Source organism: Salmo salar, unplaced genomic scaffold, assembly GCF_905237065.1.
Source record: "Salmo salar unplaced genomic scaffold, Ssal_v3.1, whole genome shotgun sequence".
NCBI classification, from domain to species: domain Eukaryota; kingdom Metazoa; phylum Chordata; class Actinopteri; order Salmoniformes; family Salmonidae; genus Salmo; species Salmo salar.
Window position 1 is genome coordinate 188,468 of NW_025547624.1, and position 7,991 is coordinate 196,458.

General features: G+C 39.1%; 1 long non-coding RNA gene across 1 annotated transcript; it reads left to right on the forward strand.

The window, feature by feature from the left end:
* The first annotated feature begins 741 nt into the window (after positions 1-741).
* Positions 742-5,413, forward strand: LOC123732109 (uncharacterized). The gene is made up of 3 exons (XR_006762966.1): positions 742-1,084; positions 2,549-3,791; positions 5,230-5,413. It is a non-coding gene; the product is annotated as an uncharacterized lncRNA (long non-coding RNA).
* The last annotated feature ends 2,578 nt before the right edge of the window (positions 5,414-7,991 follow it).

The window sequence follows — 7,991 nt, forward strand, 5'->3', positions numbered from 1 at the left end:
TGTATTGTATAACATAATGTCCTAAGATTGTCATCTGATGAAGATCATCAAAGGTTAGTGCTGCATTTAGCTGTGGTTTGGGTTTATGTGACATTATATGCTAGCTTGAAAAATGGGTGTCTGATTATTTCTGGCTGGGTACTCTGCTGACATAATCTAATGTTTTGGTTTCGTTGTAAAGCCTTTTTGAAATCGGACAGTGTGGTTAGATTAACGAGAGTCTTGTCTTTAAAATGCTGTAAAATAGTCATATGTTTGAGAAATTGAAGTAATAGCATTTCTAAGGTATTTGAATAACGCGCCACGGGATTCAACTGGCTGTTGAGTAGGTGGGACGCAAGCGTCCCGCCTAGCCCAGAGAGGTTAATGATTTAGCAATGTAAGCAACCAGACAGCAGACAACTTGTGACCACTGTGAAACTGATAACAGGAAAAAGGTCTCCCCACCCAGGGAGGGGAGAAACCTTTAGGCTTGCAGTAGATTATGTAACATGGGGCAGGATATGATAAGCAATGTATGAGATGGAGAAGACTTGTAAATAAGCATTGACAGTGTTAAAGAAGAGGAGGGGCATTTGTAAGGGGTATGACATATGGTATGACCAAATGTCAGGTATAAAAGGCTGTGTACATTGTATGATATTCAGAGCTCTCGTAAATAAACATGCTGACCAATTGTAGGCTGGCTCTCCGTCTGCTTCATTCAACCAGAATCTTACACCCTCTGGTGGGCAGACTGAGTAGTTTAATTGAAGTTCAGTTTATGAACATTGGGAACAGAATTCCAATGACAATTTGGTTCTTCGAGCCGGATTCCAACATCTGTCCCTGTCTTCCTAAGGTAACACGCCGAAAACCGTGCACGGGCAGGTCATTGACTCGTAAACTGTCCTGTCCCCTGAAATTGGGGTTCCATATCAGGCCGGTAAATATCTAAGGTCGACAGGGACGGTGACGGAATCCAACCTACATTGCTTTTCCCAGCCTACAAGACAAAGGTCAGTAAATCTTTATTTACGCGGATTTGGGGAGTAATACCTTTATGATTGCATGTAGTGGATAAGGGAGTTAGTGTAGTCTAGGTGTTAACCTCTATGGGACCGGCGGGACGAATTCGTCCCACCTACGTAACATCCACTGCCAGCCTGTGGCGCGATTTTCAAAATCTTCAAAATCCTATTACTTCAATTTCTCAAACATATGACTATTTTACAGCCATTTAAAGATAAGACTCTCGTTAATCTAACCACACTGTCCGATTTCAAAAAGGCTTTACAACGAAAGCAAAACATTAGATTATGTCAGCAGAGTACCAAGCCAGAAATAATCAGACACCCATTTTTCAAGCCAGCATATAATGTCACCAAAACCCAGAAGACAGCTAAATGCAGCACTCACCTTTGATGATCTTCATCAGATGACAACCCTAGGACATTATGTTATACAATACATGCATGTTTTGTTCAATCAAGTTCATATTTATATCAAAAACCAGCTTTTTACATTAGCATGTGACGTTCAGAACTAGCATACCCCCGCAAACTTACGGGAATTCGCTAACATTTTACTAAATTACTCACGATAAACGTTCACAAAAAGCATAACAATTATTTTAAGAATTATAGATACAGACCTCCTCTATGCACTCGATATGTCCGATTTTAAAATAGCTTTTTGGTGAAAGCACATTTTGCAATATTCTAAGTATATAGCCCAGGCATCACGGGCTCGCTTATTTAGACATCCGGCAAGTTTAGCACTCACCATAATCATATTTACTATTATAAAAATGTCATTACCTTTTGTTGTCTTCGTCAGAATGCACACCCAGGACGTCTACTTCAATAACAAATGTTGGTTTGGTCCAAAATAATCCATCGTTATATCCGAATAGCGGCGTTTTGTTCGAATGCGTCCAGACACTATCCGAAATAGTAAAAGAAGTGTCGCGCTTGGCGCAATTCCTGACAATAAAATTCAAAGTATTCAATTGCCGTACGTCGAAGCATGTCAACCGCTGTTTAAAATCAATTTTTACGTCATTTTTCTCGTAGAAAAGCGGTAAAATTCCGACAGGGAATCTCCTTTTCGGCAAACAGAGGAAAAAATCCCAAAGGCGGGGGCGGTCGGGGTCACGCGCATAAGCTAGTGTCTCTTGATGGGCCACTTGAGAAAGGCGATAATGTGTTTCAGCCTGGGGCTGGAATGACGACATTCTCTTTTTTCCCGGGCTATGAGAGCCTATGGACGACGTGGGAAGTGTCACGTTAGAGCAGAGATCCTTAGTAAATGATAGAGATGGCAAAGAAGTTCCAGAAATGGTCAGACAGGCCACTTCCTGTAAAGGAATCTCTCAGGTTTTGACCTGCCATTTGAGTTCTGTTATACTCACAGACACCATTCAAACAGTTTTAGAAAATTTAGGGTGTTTTCTATCCATATGTAATAAGTATATGCATATTCTAGTTACTGAGTAGGAGTGGTAACCAGATTAAATCGGGTATGTTTTTTATCCAGCCGTGTCAATGCTGCCCCCTAGCCCTAACAGGTTAAACACCGAAATATCCGTTGGGGCATACTAACCTGGTGACCTGTCTTTAGAATATTGTGTGGAGAACCCTGATATAGGTAGTATTCTATGCAATTGGAAGAGAGGAATTGGGTGTAGAGCCATCCTAGGCAAGGTGTGGGGGGGTCCGTAATGACCCTAGGTATCTGTGGCCACTACCAATGTAAACTATCTAATGTTGAGACCTAAAGGTTAAACTGGTCGATATACATTAGGCAAGCTAATGCGCATAGATCTAAAGGATAACTGATCTAGAGTATATTAGCGGGGAGGGTAGTCGAGATCTAACAGGGCGCAAAAATTGGTCTGACTATTCTATGGAAGGAGGAAGCACACACACATAGATTGTGAGAAGTGAAAAGCACATACACAGAGATCGTGTGCATAGAGTGTGAGCACCCACACAGAGAGGAGTGATAAACACATAGATTGTGATACACATAGAAGGTTTAAATGGAAACAGAGTAAAAGTATATATACATAGATTAAAGATAATAACAGATTATAGAAACACACGCATAGATTGTGCAGCCTAATAATAAATAGTTATTGAATAACCATGGGTGGCAAACCCTCAAAGGAGGTGCAGGAATTAACTGGAGATGAGCAGTATATTGAGTTAAATGTTATAAAATAAATATTTATTTCAGTCCAATGTGGAGAAGGAAGTATGAATCTGATGGAAGTTTGGACATAGAAAAGTCGGGACTAATGATAAGAAAGATACATAAGGTATGTGGGGACAAGACAGGGAAACAGCAGGTCGAGGGTTAGACATAGCCAGGGTGTGGCTGTCTGAAGCCTGGAGAAGAAGGCGAGAAGGCAAGTGTAGAGAAAGAGAGAGAGAAAGTTGAAGAAGGATATCAGCAGCGAAAAAATTATGTGCGTGTGAGATAGGTTTACTGACCAGTTAAAAGTAACTTGTCTATGTGTGAGACCTAATAACTTATCAAAAGTCACAATAGTAATTATTCCTAAATTCTGAGAAGGGGAAAAAGAGACAGAAACAACGAGGAAGAGAGCAGAGGGTGAAAAGAACAAGGAACTTACTACGAAAGTTGAAAAGTAGGTTTGGCAATTTACATGTTACTTTTAAGTCTTGGACATTTCATAATTGTGAAGCCGAAAGAGAAGAGACAGTTGAAAAGTTGGTTTTACTCTTACGATAGAGGAAAGGCAGAACGTTGTTGGAGTAGAGGTTATATATTTTTTAGATTGTTTAGTTAACCTGTTGGGTCTAGGGGGCAGCATTTGCACGTCTGGATAAAAAAAATGTACCCGATTTAATCTGGTTACTAATCCTACCCAGTAACTAGAATATGCATATACTTATTATATATGGATAGAAAACACTCTAAAGTTTCCAAAACTGTTTGAATGGTGTCTGTGAGTATAACAGAACTCATTTGGCAGGCAAAACCCTGAGACATTTTCTGACAGGAAGTGGATACCTGATGTGTTGTATTGACTTTAAACCTATCCCATTGAAAAACACAGGGGTTTAGGAATATTTTGGCACTTCCTATTGCTTCCACTAGATGTCACCAGCCTTTACAAAGTGTTTTGAGTCTTCTGGAGGGAGATCTGACCGAACAAGAGCCATGGAACGATGATGTCCCACTAGACACCTGGCGCGCGAGTTCATGTTGGGTACCCTCGTTCCAATACGTTATAAAAGAGTATGCATTCGTCCACCTTGAATATTATTCATGTTCTGGTTAAAAAAGGCCCTAATGATTTATGCTATACAACGTTTGACATGTTTGAACGAACGGAAATATATTTTTCCCCTCGTTCATGACGGAAGTCCGGCTGGCTTACATCATGTGCTAACGAGACGGAGATTTTTGGACATAAATGATGAGCTTTTTTGAACAAAACTACATTCGTTATGGACCTGTGATACCTGGAAGTGACATCTGATGAAGAGAATCAAAGGTAATGGATTATTTACATAGTATTTTCGATTTTAGATCTCCCCAACATGACGTCTAGTCTGTATCGCGAACGCCGTATTTTTCTGGGCGCAGTGCTCAGATTATTGCAAAGTGTGATTTCCCAGTAAGGTTATTTTTAAATCTGGCAAGTTGATTGCGTTCAAGAGATGTAAATCTATAATTCTTTAAATGACAATATAATATTTTACCAATGTTTTCTAATTTTAATTATTTAATTTGTGACGCTGACTTGACTGCCGGTTATTGGAGGGAAACGATTTCCTCAACATCAATGCCATAGTAAAACGTTGTTTTTGGATATAAATATGAACTTGATAGAACTAAAAATGCATGCATTGTCTAACATAATGTCCTAGGAGTGTCATCTGATGGAGATTGTAAAAGGTTAGTGCATCATTTTAGCTGGTTTTATGGTTTTGGTGACCCTGTCTTTGACTTGACAAAACATTACACACAACTCTTGTAAATGTACTGTCCTAACATACTCTAAATTTATGCTTTCGCCGTAAAACCTTTTTGAAATCGTAAAACGTGGTTAGATTAAGGAGATGTTTATCTTTCAAATGGTGTAAAATAGTTGTATTTTTAAAAAATTTGAATTTTGACATTTATTTGGATTCAAATTTGCCGCTCTTGAAATGCACCTGCTGTTGATGGAGTGCACCACGGGTGGCACGCTAGCGTCCCACCTAGCCCCAAGAGGTTAACAATAGTGAATTTGAGCAGGAAGTAATGTATTCTAACATTATAATCTGTTTCCATTACGTGGAACAATGTCAGGTCAGTAAAGTGAATTGCAGGTTGAGTTAATTTTTATTTTACAGGGACGGTGCACCTTAATCACAGTAGTGTGTGTCTAATGGCAGGGTATTCCACAAAGGGGAAGCTCTTATACTGAAAGCAGATTGACTTAATAACCTCTTACATCTAGATGTTCCGCTAGCGGAACACCGCTCCAATATCCAATGATAGGGCGTGGCGCGAATTACAAACTCCTCGAAAATCCAAAAACTTCAATTTTTCAAACATATGACTATTTTACACCATTTTAAAGACAAGACTCTCCTTTATCTAACCACATTGTCCGATTTGAAAAAGGCTTTACAACGAAAGCAAAACATTAGATTATGTCAGGAGAGTACCCAGCCAGAAATAATCACACACCCATTTTTCAAGCTAGCATATAATGTCACAAAAACCAAAACCACAGCTAAATGCAGCACTAACCTTTGATCTTCATCAGATGACACTCCTAGGACATTATGTTATACAATACATGCATGTTTTGTTCAATCACATTCATATTTATATCAAAAACCCGCTTTTTACATTAGCATGTGATGTTCAGAACTAGCATACCCACCGAAACTTCCGGTGAATTTACTAAATTACTCACGATAAACGTTCACAAAAAACATAAATTAAATTAAAACATATATTAAAATTGTCAGTCTAGAGCACCAGTGAAAGGGATTTCGAAATGGGAGAAGTTAGGAGCAATTTATATAAGGACGATATTTGGTATCATGGTAAGTTACCAATACTACCTAAGTCATTGTTTAGAGATGCGGCAAGATTGACACATGGGCAGAGCCATGTGTCAACAGGGGGGATAGTAGAGCAGGTTCGGAAACACTTTGTGGCCTATTGGATAACGAACTACTTAATTAAAAAAAAACTTTTTTATAATAGATAAGTATATTAAATGGGAAGAAGCGGTCCCAACTTACTGGGTGGACACGATTAGGGTAGTTGGTTTACTAGGATCTATCTCTTTAAATAATGGATTACATTTTAGGTGATCAGGTAACCCATATAGAATGCCAGCGTTAGGGAGGCCAGAACAGGTAGACATAGAAGTTGAAGATATACTAATGGTTAACCAAACCCGTATGTCCGAGACTTTGTGTCCAACAGGTGAATTACAGGAGAAGATGATTCACTCAATCCAACCAGGAGACTGGGTGTGGATCCAGTCCCTGAGGAGAAAAGAACTGGAAGCAGCCACGGTGGGAGGGCCCATACAAGTGTTCCTGGTAATAGCCTTTGTCAAGTGGCCGATCAGGGGACAGTGGGCTTAGGCGCGTACACTGGTCGCCCCCGTCTTTCTTTTTTTCCCTCTATTTACCGAAACGCAGATTCCCGGTCGGAATATTATCGCTTTTTTACGAGATAAATTGCATAAAAATGGATTTTAAACAGCGGTTGACATGCTTCGAAGTACGGTAATGGAATATTTAGAATTTGTTTGTCACGAAATGCGCCATGCTCGTAACCCTGATTTACCATTTCGGATAGTGTCTAGAACATACAAACAAAACGCCGCTGTTTTGATATAACGATGGATTATTTGGGACCAAACCAACATTTGTTATTGAAGTAGAAGTCCTGGTAGTGCATTCTGATGAAGAACACCAAAGGTAATAACATTTTTGTTATAGTAAATCTGATTTTGGTGAAGGCTAAACTTGCTGGGTGTCTAAATAGCTAGCCTGTGATGGCTGGGCTATGTACTTAGAATTTTGCAAAATGTGCTTTCACCAAAAATCTATTTTAAAATCGGACATATCGAGTGCATAGAGGAGTTCTGTATCTATCATTCTTAACCTCTCTGACATGCTTCGAAGTACGGTAATGGAATATTTAGAATTTTTTAGAATTTTTTTGTCACGAATTGCGCCATGCGCACGACCCTTCTTTACCATTTCGGGTAGTGTCTGGAACGCACGAACAAAACGCCGCTATTCGGATATAACGATGGATTATTTTGGATCAAACCAACATTTGTTATTGAAGTAGCAGTCCTGGGAGTGCATTCTGACGAAGACCACAAAAGGTAATCAAACTTTTATAATAGTAAATATGATTATGGTGAGTGCTAAACTTGCCGGGTGTCTAAATAGCGAGCCCGTGATGCCTGGGCTATGTACTTAGAATATTGCAAAATGTGCTTTCACCAAAAGCTATTTTAAAATCGGACATATCGAGTGCATAGAGGAGGTCTGTATCTATAATTCTTAAAATAATTGTTATGCTTTTTGTGAACGTTTATCGTGAGTAATTTAGTAAAATGTTAGCGAATTCCCCGGAAGTTTGCGGGGGGTATGCTAGTTTTGAACGTCACATGCTAATGTAAAAAGCTGGTTTTTGATATAAATATGAACTTGATTGAACAAAACATGCATGTATTGTATAACATAATGTCCTAGGGTTGTCATCTGATGAAGATCATCAAAGGTGAGTGCTGCATTTAGCTGTCTTCTGGGTTTTGGTGACATCATATGCTAGCTTGAAAAATGTGTGTCTGATTATTTCTGGCTTGGTACTCTGCTGCCATAATCTAATGCTTTGCTTTTGTTGTAAAGCCTTTTTGAAATCGGACAGTGTGGTTAGATTAACGAGAGTCTTGTCTTTAAATAGCTGTAAAATAGTCATATGTTTGAGAAATTGAAGTAATAGGATTT